The sequence below is a fragment of the Miniopterus schreibersii genome, assembly GCF_964146895.1.
Source record: "Miniopterus schreibersii genome assembly, chromosome: X".
Classification (NCBI taxonomy): Eukaryota; Metazoa; Chordata; class Mammalia; order Chiroptera; family Miniopteridae; genus Miniopterus; species Miniopterus schreibersii.
The window spans coordinates 97,960,435-97,975,239 of NC_138104.1; the positions used below are offsets into that span (position 1 = coordinate 97,960,435).

The 14,805-nt window shown below is 39.7% G+C and overlaps 1 pseudogene across 1 annotated transcript; it reads right to left on the reverse strand.

Annotated features, from left to right (window-relative positions):
* Positions 1 to 6,340: 6,340 nt before the first annotated feature.
* Positions 6,341 to 6,669, reverse strand: LOC308551228 (large ribosomal subunit protein eL31 pseudogene; annotated as a pseudogene). The gene has a single exon. The product of its transcript is annotated as a large ribosomal subunit protein eL31 pseudogene (transcript).
* Between the last annotated feature and the right edge of the window lie 8,136 nt (positions 6,670 to 14,805).

Genomic DNA, 14,805 nt, shown 5'->3' on the forward strand with positions numbered 1-14,805 from the left:
CAAATTTTGGCAATAGGTTTAAGGTAAATTAAGGAAAATGCATTTATTATCTTAAGAGTAGGAGGAAAGCATCTTGATTTCATATCCATGATTTGATAATAAACCCAAAGTCTCAGTCCTGTGACATTAGGCATGTAAATTGAATATGGGTTTCTCATTTTAACATATTATTTCTTTGGGACTATAAATCATAGGTATTGGATTAGCCCTCTAAGAATTCAGGTTGTTTAAAAACTAAATTCATCTGAGTAAACTTTAAAGATCTTAATTGGCTTTATTCAATGATTCGTGAATCAGGCAGCATCCCATCTAGCAGATAGAAAAGAACTTTGAGGAGCTGTACAAAATGAAAGGCTTTTATAGGCAGGAGGGAGTGGGAACTAGGATGTTAAACCAGCAAAAAGCAGGTTAGTTGTGGGAAGACCATTTTCCTTTAGGGGACAGCAGAGGTCTATCAGGCAAATAACCTCACTAGTGCTGATGAAGTAATTCCAGATTGATTGGTTTAAGATTCCATTCCTGGGGGAGGCTGAAACTAATTAACTTAAATCTTTGTTTGGGGACATAGGGCTTAGCATAAGTGATGCTGTTTTGGGCCCAATATCTTGTTTTTAACAAAGTTTGTACCAGTATGAATTATTCTGAGTATTTTTAAGTCTAATTTGAAACTTCCAATGCTTTTTAAAATGTACTTTCTCTTTCTCATTTACTTGCTCTTGTTCTCCTTCTCTCTTTCATTCTCTTGCTTTTGTTTAGTTTGATTTTATTGATCTCCTCTACTAATTTCATCACTGGTTTTGGCAGGAATTTATTTACAAAGAAATAGAATCACTCCTCTTGGCTATAAATTGACCCTGGCCCAGTAAGATTATCTTGAAGGGGAAACAAGGTGTTCCTCAGATGTCACTAAAAATAAGTCGTTTCTACCTGTTTTTATAACCATTGTAATACTTATAAGCTCCTGAAATCAAAGTTCAATTTTTTCATTCTCATGTAGGTGGTCCAGAATGAAACTCAGAATATAAAGTGTAAGATATTTTTCAAGTAATTTAAATTATTCCTCACTGGGAATATAAATTGTAAATGACTTTGCTACAGTCTTTTGAAAGTTGGGGCAAGAATGAGTTATAGTAATGAATAGTTGACATTTCTGTGCAATAGAAAAGGCAACAGTGAAACCTTCCAATTATGAGTGAAACACCATAGTATCAAGTCATTGAGCTGGGCATTGGTCCTTGGAAAATTATAAGTGTATTATTAAACAGTTGATTTATAAGCACTTAAAATAGAAAGTGACAATCATTAAGAAATCTTTCTAAAACCAAACTCAATCCCCTTCCCCCATTTTAGATAATGTTACTAAAAATGCCAATAAGAAGAATGTCTTAGATGTGGTATATCTGAATCTAAGCAAGTTGTTTAACAGGACAATAATGATATTTTTGTGGATGGGAAGCAAAGAGTGTGGTCTGGATGATAGAGTAGATATATGAATTCATGTTTGGTCTTGAATGTCAACTTTCAGCTAGATCTCCAATACTGTTGTAAGGGCCTTCCTTTTAACTATGTCCTATTCTACTTTTTATTAGACATTCTAATAAATTCTTAAGAGGAAAGCTCATCAAATATGTTGAAGATGCAGGATAGAGATGAATAGATTACAAGGCCAATTGGCATACTCAGAAATCAGAGGGCTCTCCACAAGCTACAATGAAGGGTTAAAATGAACAAGATTAAATGCAATAAAAGGTGCATGTAAATGCATGTACTTTTGCATAAAATTGAACTATGAAAGAGACATGGACCAACATTAGTATAGTGGTGGTGGGTGGGGGTAGTGTTGGGACCTTTAATTTACTATAAACTCATCTTGAGCCAAAAGCATGCATGGCTGCCAAGTATCAAATGTGATCTTGGACTACATTAATTATAGTATAATGGGAAGGCTAATTCCATTGTACTTGGTACCTGCCAGACTCTGTCTGGGTTATTGTACTCAGATCATGGCAGGGTGACAAACTGCAATTGATCTGAGACAGGCAGCCAGGGTAGAAAAGGGTCTGGAACTGATGATATGCTGGAGCTAGCTGGTACTCACTTGCTAGAAGTTGCTAAATATTCAACAATTTTGTGAGCTTGTTGTTAAGCCCTTGGTAGCTTGAAATGGGCCATGGTAGGAGTATTTACATCATGGTAATTGACAAACACTATAAATCAGGACTTTTTGTTTTCCAGAGAGTGGGTTTGTCAGGACATCACTGTCAGGAACTCTCTGATATGAGGAATGATTAAAGACAGAGAGGATGTTGCATTCAATTGAAAATTTAAAAAGAATTTAAGGAGGGAGAGAATGAGGACTTCAGAGCTGTTTTTAAACACTTGAGAAATTTACATTTTCTTTTTCAACAAATCAGAGCAGAGCTTCCCAAAACCTCCCATCTTTATTCTAAGCACAGAACAACCTGAGCTCTCACAGCCTTCCTAACTATCCAGAGGTATAGCCCCAAACTGCCAGTCACTAGAGAAACATTTCTCTGAAGTTTCTTATATCTTTAAAAGTTATGCAAATGTTACATTTTATTCCATAAATGATCCACATCTCTCTGAATATAAAAATAATGGATTAAAGAGGCCCTTCTCAAACTTCTCTGTGAATGAATTACTGAGGGATCTTAACATGCAGGTTCCATTTGAGCAGATTTGGGGGAGAGACTGAGATTCTGAATTTCTAACAAGCCCCAAGTAATGCCAAAGCTGCTGGTCTCTGCGTACTTTGAGTAGCAAGGGTTTCAGTTACAAACTAGCCTCTTTACTAGCCTTCTCTTCTCCCAACTCCATCTTCTAGTAACTTCAGCACCCAGTGTGATATGTCATGTTTTATCTGTATTTAATCTCTACTTCTCACAGAGACACAGCCTATAAGGGTTTACACATGTACCTCTGAAAAGCCTGGAGTGAAAACTTTTTAGACTGACTTGTATTTCATTATTTGTCCTCTTGTAGAATTTCTTTTTACTGAACAGTGCTTTAGCCTTATACTTTCTGCCTATACTATCATTATAAAAAACAGTAGAGAAAATTCATTCTTTGACTCATTGTAGACAAAATGTCAAGGACATCTTCCACTACATTGCATTCTGTTCTCTATCTGAGGAATTTGGGGAAGTTTTTCTCAAGTTTAATTTCCAGGAATTTCTTCTTCTGAACAATTCATTCTTTTTTATCTTACCAACACCCTGAATCTCATATTTGAATGCATTTTTCTCTTTCACTCAATATTCATTCAACACATACTGATTGTGCACCTGCAGGGCTCCAGGTACCAGTCTAGGTCATGGGGACACAGCAGGGGACAAAATGGTCACATATCCCTGCTCTCATGGAGCCTGTCTCTTCCCTCCGATTGTTAGGACGTACGGAGCCACATTGGAGGCCACCTCCAACAACTCCAAAAGACCCAATGAAAGACATTTTGGGTTTGAATTGGGCTGCTGGGTGTCCGATGTTGTTTTTTTTTTTTTTTTTTTAAGCTCTCCTGAGGATATTTTTCCCCCATTGCTTTTTCAGAGAGAGTGGAAGGGAGAGACGGAGAGAGAGTGAAGGAAGGAGGGAGGGAGGGAAGGGGGGAGAGAGAGAGAGAGAGAGAGAGAGAGGACATTGATATGAGAGAGACACATTGAATAGTTGCCTCCTGCTTGCGCCCCCAACTGGGGCCAAGCCTGCAATTGAGGTATGTGCCGATTTTCTAACCCTCATTTTCTCTTTCCTGAATTCTCTCAACTTTTTCTTTTTCTCTTTGGATACCGTGTGCATTTTCTTTGTTGTAAGCTGCCTCAAATCCTCTATGGAATGGGGCGGTATATAAATAACTCATTAAATGTGGGGCTGGAGAAATTGGGATCAGTGCCAATGGAGTAAAGTTATAGGGAATCAAATTTTAGCCTCAGATACAAGTACTCTGTCCTGAAGTGAAATGACTCACCTAATATAGTGACTTTTCTGACACTGATGTTGGCAGTTCACCTTGTTTGGGGAATTTTTACATGATACTTCACAACATCAAGGGCATTTGTACTAAATAACACGTTAGGTGCCTTTCCATAATTGGATTGTATACAGATTTCCATTCCTTTGTAGAAAACAATGGCTCCTCCTTTTCCACAAGCCCCAATATCTATTGGAGAAGATGAACTGTCAAGGGAAGATGGTGGTTCTGGGGAATCCCTCATGTCAGGGTAGGGGGAGTTTTGGAGTAGAGGGGCTTCTGCCAGAAAAGCAGCCCAGGACTCAAATCTTCCACCTGGGATGTGTTCTGTGACACTCACTAAAATCTAAACTCCTGCTTTTTCTTCTAACTTGTCTTGATACAATTCCTGGTTTTCTTCAGATGGATAAAATACCCCTCTATTTATAGTAGATGCTGTAAACCAGCCAGCTGTGATATTTTTTACATCATAAGCAGCTGCTGTCTGAGCCAACGCAGAGTAAAAGAGGCCGATTTGTATTTTTACAGCCAGATATGAAACCAACTTTCAATAATTTGGGAAGCACGTGCCACCACTTGTGATCCTTAGGGTACTAATTTTTAAATGAGTCCTTAAAGATTGCAGATACTACACTAATACCAGCCTGAAAGTTACCCTATATTAGCCACTTACTCGAAAACAGGACATTTTAAGGAATTAATTGATTTTGACTTCAATATGAAATATTGGCACTTGTGGTGATACTACCCTGCGAATAGATAGAGGCAGCTTTTATGACCTTTTTAACCACATTCCATTCACTGAAAAATGACAACTATGCTAAAGAAATACTTTCCTCCTTGCTACTGGCTTCTCCCAATGAGAGCTTTTAGCAAAGGGCATAGAAAGTCCTGCCAATAAATAACAAAAATTTACTATCCCCACCATCATTTTACAGTCTTGCCCTCCCCACCGGAGGAACACAGAGAGCAGAATAGATAAAATCAACCTGCTTTGCTCAGCACCAAGGACATATTATTGCTCAAACTGGGTGACTAAGGGGGAGATTAGCCCAGGAAAACACACAGACTGAAAATGGCATTGCCCCAAACATGTTTCTTGGTCATTGTTGCTGTCATTATCATTATTCCAGTTTCCCACTACTAATAGCTGTCTGCCCCCATTTTCCCCAATGCATAGAAATCAGAATTGTCTTCACCTTCTGAAGACACTGAAAGACAAATCTCTGGAGCCAAAAACCATCTCAGTGGTATCATTTCTATATTCCTTTTGTGGGACTGAACATTCCTTTCCTGTATAAGAGAATGCTTTAAAAAGGATGTCTTCAGACTCCTTCAATTGAGGAAGGAAAAGAGCCAGAGCCAGAAAGAGCTTAACTGGAATGAAAAGCATTTTCCTGGACTCGGCTCTCCTGCATTAATCAGGTCCAGCACAGGCAGCTTAAAGAGCTTATTGGGGAAAATTCCTTTCTCGTATGACCAACTATTTCTGGCCAGGCTGCATCCACAGGAGTGCTCTCTAGTCTTTGGTCCAGGACCACTGCAACCAGGATCAAAACTGTTTGCTATTCCTATAAGGAACTTTAATAATCTGAAAGGAAATCACAGGATGTGAGAAAAGACCCAAATTTCTCTTCATTAGTGGTTTCAAGAGTTATTGGTATAGTGGTTCTTGAAATTACAATTACAGTACATGAAGTTTCTCAGACAAAACCCAACTATTCAACTTGGTTTAAGAAAAAGAGCAGGAATAGCTCCAGCTTTTATTTCAAAGAACCTCAGCTTTACCCTCCTTGTGTAAGTCCTTGAGAAAAATAGCTTGCATGGGGGGGGGGGGGGTTAAAAATGTATCTTTCCTTCTTAGTAAGCATGTCTTTTAAAAATTTAACCCAAATTCCCTCTTTCCCCCCATCATTTGGGACTTAACTCTCATATGCAGGCTATTATTGTCATAGCTAATCCATTGCTGCTCTAAATACATCTTTTATTATGCCCCAGATTTCCATAACTTAATACGTTGGTTCAGTTACAGCAGTGGCATACCCAAACTCTCCCCAAGCAAGACATTCATAGAAACAAGGGGCAAGGCACCAGTGATTTAGTTGAGGGTCTACAATGACATTTTCACCGGTGCAATGTAAGCCTCCACTTATCTGCTGTAAGGCTAGTCAAGATGAAGAACTGAGAGGCTCCATTTTTAAGGAGATTCTGCCATTCTCCCAAGTTTCTATGGTTTGAACCCAGGTTGTCTGACCTCAGAGCCCATGATCCTGTTTTCGTTTCTTTGAGGGTAGTTTTATAACTTTATTCAACAATCAGCAGTTAGTTCTCATTCACATAAACTGTCTGTAGACTTTAGAAAGTGGTGACCGGTACATAGGTGACTAATGTATAGAGCTTGCTTGGTGAATCTTCATCTTCATTACGTTTTCTGGATATGGTAAGGGATATTCCCTTTTTTTTTTTTTTTCCCAGACAGCTTTGTTGAGCTTGGTATCAATGCATACATCTGGAGTTTCCATCTCCATGGCAAATTTCCAGATCTCTTTGAGTGCCTAAGGGGCACGCTTCTTGAAACCCACTCCATGGATGTGCTTGTGAGTGTTGCTGGTGTATTCTCTGGCCACTACCTCACTGATGGCAGAACAGCTCTTATTCTTACAACCCTTCATTGAGGGAGCCATTATGCTGGGCCCAAGTTGGGAAGAAAAGAAAAAAAAAAAGAGCGTGAGGTATTGTCCCATGCTCTTTCTGATGTGCCAAACTACCTCTTGTTTAGCACAGTTGATGTAATCTCCATTTTGCAGATGGCAATATAAAGGCTAGCAGAGCTTTTCACTTTCTCCAACTCCTACAGTAATCCTTGAAAGGCCGATGTTCCTGGAAATTCGTTTACTGTACCAAGCCACTCAGCATAGTGACCCAAAACAGTCTGGCTAAATCAAAGTGTTGCCTGGACAGTGTAGGGACTACTTTAGAGAAGCTCCAACTTGACTATGGAACCTATTAAAAGTCACCTTATACTTATGTAAAAAATAACTCCAGGTCAGAGCTTCTCTTGGGCTTGGTGAAACCCTTCCCACTATCAACTCGGTTATGTTATACTATCTCATTGGTTGCCTGCAACCATTCATCTTTAGTTATGTTGTTACACTAGCTCATTACTGAGGTTTCCTATATTCATGACAGCACTGTGGCATCCTTATTTCCTTCTTGAGCTATGCAGGCCTAGCACTTAGTGAGGATAACTGAGTCTCGTGTCAAAAGCTATGTTTCCACACCATCCCTTGAGTCATAGCCCAGAGACTAAATATGCACCCAATAACCCTCAAGGAAGATGTTCCCAGATTCTCCCAACTATAGAGTTAGCAGAGTAGGACAAGGACACATTTCCCTTTACTTATACAAACTCACCCTGGGAATCTATGTCTGGGAGGACCCCAGATTTCTACATACTTCATGGGAGAGTCAGGTTAGAGCAGTAGATAAACTCTAGAAGGGGACTTTGGTGAAGGATAATAGCTGATCATCAAAATCTATCGTCCCCTTCTTCCATAGTAATAGAGTTCTTGCCAGACCCATTGAATACCTCCCCATGTTCTTCCATTTGAGCCCCTCTCTACAACTACATTGGACTTAAACATGACTGCCTGGCTGCATAACATTTCCTATCATTCCTTGCAGTTATTTGTGGCCATGTGACTATGCTCTAGACCAAGGGTGGGGAAGCTTTTTCCTGCCAAGGGCCATCTGGGTATTTATAACATCATTCGTGAGCCATACAAAATTATCAACTTAAAAATTATCTATGAGAAAAGCTCCTAGATTTATTGAATTTTGAGTCCTGCCTGCGGTTGCCTTGGCAGGGTCAGACCAAACGATTTTATGTGGCCCACGGGCCCGACATTCCCCACCCCTGCTCTAGACCAATGGTCATCAAAGCATCAACGATATCTGAGAGCTTGTTAGAAATGCAAGTTCTCTGGCTCAGCGCCAGACCTAGTGAATGAGAAACTCTGGGGGTGGGACCCAAAGTCTGTGTTTTAACAAGCCCTCCAGGGGTTTCTGATGCAGACTAATGTTCTTGAAAATAGAACGTGAGTAGAAATAATGTGTGTCTCTGCTGTGCCTAGGCCTAAAGACATTGAATATGCCTCTTCCATGCTCTCTTCTTACTTCCTTCAGGCTAGAACCAGACAAGGCTTTAACCATGCATGTGGTAACAGTGCTTTAGGGAAGAGATTTTATTCCAGTTTGATGAAGCTAAGTAATCTTTCATATTTATGTTTAAATGTATAAAGTTAAATACATAAGATTAAAAAGAAAACCATTTGAATCTATCAAATCTGTGCAATAGTACTATATGTACATTTTTAGTAATGCATTGACTAACAAGATCTGGTAGTGGTTCTAATGACTTCCATAAATCCAAAATATCTGCAACAACTGTAATATAATATGGAAAGTATTTGTGTTTCTATTGGTGACAAAGTCCCAGGTACTGCTAGTACTACTATGGGTTGATGTTGACATGCATAATGTAAGGAAATGCTAAGTATCAATTAGATATTTCTGGTAGGCTAAGTGGTGGCCCCCAAAGGTATCCATGTCCTAATCCTCAGAACCTGTGACTGTTACCTTACATGGTAAAAGGGACTTTACAGCAGGTGTGGTTAAGATATTGACATGGGGAAATCATCCTGGATTATTTAGGTGAGCCTTAAATTTAATCGCAATTGTCCCCATAAAAGGAAGGCAGAAGATGATTGGACAACAGAAAAGGAGACGGCAGTGTGGTGATAGCTGCTATGTTGAGGGCTTTGAAGATGAGCAAAGGGCCATAACCCAAAGGATGCAGGTGGCCTTCAGATACAGTTAAAGGCTGGGGAGTAAACTCTCCCCTGAAGCCACCAGAAGGAATAGCGCTGCTGACACCTTGACTTTAGCCAAGTGAAACTGACTTAGAATTTCTAACCTCCAGAACTGTAAGAGAATAAATTTGTGTTGTTTAAAGTCACTAAGTTTATAGTAATTTGTTAGAGCAGCAGTAGAAAACTAATGCAAAGTTAGTTTAAAATTGGTGTGTTTTTCCCCCATCCAAGTTCATGAACCTCCTGAATTTTATCCATGGGCTCTAGCTTAAGAGCTGTCACCATAAAGGTTAGGGGAGCTACAAAGAGGATAAGGGAAACTAAATAATTTATATATCTATATCTCTATCAAGGAAGTAATTAACAAAACTAGAGTAATGGTTTTCTGAGGTGAGGAATAGAATACTATCAGGGGGAGACAATAGGGGTTTCAAAGGTGTTGGGCAGTATGTACTTAATTGGTTTTATTTATTATTATTTCAGCAGTGAACACACAATACATTATTTTGTATATATGGATTTTTGTGTACTAAAAATGGGGGAAATAACAATAGCTAATGTTTATTGAGCCCTCTCTGTGCCAGCCACTTTGCAGATATTCTCTTTGAAGGAATGAATCCTGTGCTTTTTTTTTCACCTCTCATTTTCTGTTTATTGTTTTTTACTTTCAGAGTGTTTGCCTAAAATAAAATAGAACATATTGTGTCAGTAAGGTGACAATCACGTGATAATAAAATGAATACAATACTAATACTCTCAAGGATAATTTTGCCTTTATACAGAATACAGAACCTAAAACCATTTAATCTACACACATAACCCTCTGAACTAAAAGTAGCCACATGGACAATCAAACTAGAACAGTTTCTCAACCTTAGCACTATTGGCATTTTGTGCTGGATCATTCTTTGTTCTGGGGGCTGACATGTGTATTGTAGGATGTTCAGCAGCATAGCATTCCTGACCCCCACCCACTAGATGCCAGGAGTCCTCCTTCCCCAGATGTGACAAATGAAAATGTCTCTAGGCATTGCCATATGTCCCCTGGGAGACAAAATCATCCCTGGTTGAGATCTACTGAACTAGATGGTCTTGGCACATTCAGTGGAAGTACACATATAGGGAACCTATCTATCACATGCCCATTTCACATTCCCTTGGTACTTTTCATTTATTCGTTTATTTGCTTGACATTTATTGAGGTACATTCTCTAAGAACTAAGTGGTAAGTAGCTATATCATCACTCCAGGTTTCTTCAACATTACTCACTTGCTGGCAGAAACGACAGCTCAGAAAGAAACTAACAGTTTATAATCACAAATCTGTACTTCCTTATTTTCAAGTTCCTTTAAAAATAAATAGAAAGGTAGATCTACAGGATTCAAGGATGCATTAGTGACCACTTGTAGGTTTTAACTGACCTTAAAGGACGTCACTTATGCCCTCCACAACTCAGGGCTAATGTTGTTTCTTTGAAGTTTTGTTGTGTTTAGCATATGAGAAACTTACAGCTATGTAAATTGGGTGGTTGCTTTAATTGATTAAATCATAACCTGAGCTAACTGGACATGCTGAAAGCAAGCTTGACCTGTATTAAAAATTTAGGATGGAACATTTTAAAAAGTTAATGCTCACACTTATGTGCACACATAGAGATTTTCTTTACCCACATGAGAAAGATTTTCAATCTCCCTGTACATAATAAGTGTGGCTACAGACTTTATCAAGCCCTTTGCATGTTCATTTTTTTCACTTAGTCATTTTAAAGACTCTCCTCTAGTTGTGCCTGGTTTGCTCTTTCTCTGTCTTTGTGCATATTTTTAAATTGTGCACTTACAAGGAATAACAAGAAACTCCTAACTTGCAGTGTAATTGTGCATGAGGAGCATATTTGGGACCCTGCCGTTGTGTCAGAGCCTCGGAGCCAAGATGCTGTTGCCATGGAGACAGAGAGGCTGAGCCGGCTTCATCACCTTTGCCCTGCAATTTGAAATCATCCTCACAGCAACCTCTGGCAGACACAGGGCTTTCTCTGGTAGGTCAATCACTTCCTCCCCTTTTCTCTCTTAAAAACAACTTGGCAGATTAATGCCATTTTCATTTATGACTGTTATAAACCGTAATGTAAATATCCTCTTGCACAAAATGAATGGCTTGCTCTTTGTGTTGCCTCGTTCCAGCACGACGCTGGAATCCCTTGCGAGTCTGCCAAAACCAGTTCCTCAAGCGGGCTCTGCTTGGGGTCCTACCCCTCCTTGGCTTTCTGACAGTACCAGAGCAGTGGGTACAGGACAGGGAGAAGGCACGGATATTAGAGGATGGGACAAAAGCCAATCAAAAGGAAGTTAATCACAGGCTTTTCAAATGTTGCTTAAACAAATCCCACCGTGTTTGGGGAGTAGGCCTCTTGCATACATTTCTGGTGAATGAGTGGGTCAGTACTGCCTTTCTGGAGGCAATTTGATAATACGTATCAAAAACCTTAAAAATGTCCCTTGCCACATCGGTGACAATTCTAGCAAATTTTTCCTAGAAAACATACATGAATATAAACAAAGATTTGCCTACAGGACTTTTCATCATAGTTTTATGATGACAGTAGAAATCTGGATACAACCAGTTTCAGAAACATGTCCATAAAGGGGGATTGGTTAGATTAATTTTAGTACATCACACAATGGAATACTAGGCAACTGTACCAAATAATAGTGTAGAAACATATTTATTAACCCGAAAGGTATTCAAGAGATACTATTTAATGGGGAAAAGGCAGGTTACATCACTAAGTGTATTAGTATTCCATTAAAAAATAATTATAGAAACACATATACATAGGGGAAAACTGGAAGGTTATATGCCAAATTTTAATTATTTGAGTGTTATTTTAATTTCTTCTTTTTTTATTTCTTTATTTAATAAGTTTTAGTGACCCTCAATTACTTGCATAATTTAAAAAGTCAATTAATAAAAAATAATTCATGCTTATACAAAATATTTTTAAATTTAAAATGTCCTAGAAGCTTTACTTTAAGAAAGGGGATTTTTATTCAATGGCCCTAGAATTAGAAGACCAAGTCACCGCCTTCTGCTCTCAAATTGATTAAAAAAATTTATTTTCAGGCAATTTATTCTTTTGGACCCCACAAAACACAGCCAGATTAATCCAGTTAAACACACGGAACCTAGTAAATTTTTGAGCGACTCTAAACCAGGGTCCAGAATAGCCTCCATGATAGCAAGGTTTAAACTATCTATCACCTGGACCAGAACTCCCGCTCCCGAAGTAATGACATCCGCCAGGGCCGGCTCTGCAGAGGGGAGGCACCAACTACTGTAGAGAGCTGAGATGAGCTGCAGATGAGGGGATTTAATAGCCCCCATCTCTGCCCACTCAGAACCCTGCCACTAGGGATGCAGGGGTGGGGGTGGGGAATAAACCTTGAGCAAACCATAAATAAACTTGCAGCTAGGATGTGATTGCAATTCTCCATTCTCTTCTCTCTCCCTCTCCCTCTCCCCTCTCCCTCTCCCTCTCCCTCTCCCTCTCCCTCTCTCTCTCTCTCTCTCTCTCTCTCTCTCTCTCTCTCTCTCTCTCTCTCTCTCTCTCTCTCACACACACACACACACACACACACACACACACAAATTTGTCATTACCAATGGTAACCTTTTCCAATATGTATGACAGGGTGTTGGGGGGCAGTGGTGAGAGAGTGAGCATTCCTTTGTCACCTGTATTTGTTCCCTTTTGTAATGAAATTTTTGTGAGTCCAAGGTAATGTGCAGAAACATTTGATGTGAACGATTGAGACACCACCTCAGTGCTCATTATTCTGGTGACTCCCTTCTCTTCCCCAGTTTCCTCAAAACTTGGGCCACCACAAAGCATATGACAGCTGATAGCTTGAACGATATTTCCATGGACCCCACTGTAAAGTGTGGACACCATATTGACTGTGGAGATCTTAAAACTGCTTGATGGGAGGAACACCCTCTCCATTACCCCTTTGCTGTCCTGGGCTCCTGAGGGGTATCCCTTCATTATCTGAGGCATGAAAGCTGAGGTCCCCAAGGTTCCCCCTGGCCTGCTCAAAACTTCACCCTCATGTTTTCATCAACTAACTGCCCTCCAGGAGTCCAGAGGCAGCCCTGTCTCCGGGCAGGCATGGTAAATCAAAGCAAAATGCCTCCTCAAGTTTCCATTAACTGGAGCGTTTCAAATGGTAGCCCTTAATCACAAGAGCAGCATTTGCATGGACTTTGGATTTTGAAAAATAATATTGGCAAAAAGGTATAAGATTGGAAGGTCTAGAACAAAGCACTAAAACATATGCCCATACTAAATACAAAGCAGACCATTGCTTTTTAATTTCCCCAATATTGCTTTATATTTGGGACTTTTAAAAAATGGTCAGAATGTGTCTGTATTTCAGACTTGTTCAACAAAATTTTACTTAACCTCTCTGTTCCTCACTATACTCTTCTGTAAAATGGTAATAGAAATAGAAAATACCCCATAGGGTTATTCTGAAGGTGAAATGAATTAGTATGTCTAAACCCCCTAAACGTGCCGGGCACATAGTGAATGCCTAATAATTATTATTATTACTATTGTCATTATCATTACTGAGCATCCCTTACTACCAGGCACTCTGATGAAAGCTTTATGTGCAATAGTTGAATTTTATTGCACTATATCATGCCATTGTATAAACACCATTTATTTATCTCTTCTCTTGTTGATGGACATGTGAGTTCTTTGTATTTTTAGCTATTATTAATAAAGCTACTATGAAACGTTTTGCACTTGTCCTTTGTGGGACATATGCACCCATTTCTTTTGGGAACACACCTTGGAGTGCAATTACTAGATCACTGTTCTGCATCAGTAGATATGGCCAAATAGTTTCCAAAGTATCACCAATACTTATTTGTTAACCTGTTTTGTATCAAGCACTGAACCAGCTGGGTTTGGAGTTATAGGGTAAACAGAACAGTCCTACCCCACAGAGTTAGGCGTATTGCCCCCACTGGAGAGCACTTGAAACATTTTGGCTTTTACTCTCCTCTTTTGCATTCCAGTAGAAAAAGATGAGTGCCACCTAACTGATAGAAGCAATGTGCTTATAATCTCCAGAATCACAAAACAAGTCAGCAGCAGAACTGGAATGAGTTGAGCAACACCAACAACAACTAAAATTTTTTTAAAAACAACAACAAAAAAGTCACTATTCCCTCCATACAGCTGGGTCATAAATCTTCAAAGGAGCCCGCCTCAGGTTTAAGCAATAGCGAGCAGTTCCTGCCCCCACTGCCTTTATTAGCACACTCTGATATCCCAGGGAGCCCCTGAAACCCTTCTCAGTGCTCTTGAAAGTCCCAGAATTGAGCTACCTGAGCTAGGCCTTAGTTTGGTCCTTCAAGAAGGCAAACAAAAGGAGCTAGTAGCTACCTTTCCCTTGGCATAAGGAAACTGGATATCTTAACAAAAAAGAGAGAAATAAAATATTCTCATTACCACAGTTAAATGCCATATTTGCCACAGATGGTTACATGCTAAATTCAACATAGGGCTGAACTGATATAAACAGTTGCGGATGGAGGGGATAGACCAGAATTTCTCAGCCTGGGCTGGTAACATTTTGAGCTGGATAACGCTGTTGTAGGGCCTGTCCTGTGCACTGTGGGATGCTGAGCAACATCCCTGGTTTCTACCCATAGATGTCAGTAGCACTCCTACCCCCAAGCTGTGACAGCCAAAAATATCTCCAGACATTGCCAAATGTCCCTTGAATGGCAAAGTTGTCTCTGGCTGAACCATTGAATATACTTATATTAAGAATGTGAGCCCTAGCCTGTTTTGATGTGTCTCTCTCACATTGATATTTCTCTCTCTCTCCCTCCCTCTCCCTCTCCCTCTCCCTCTCCCTCTCCCTCTCCCTCTCCCT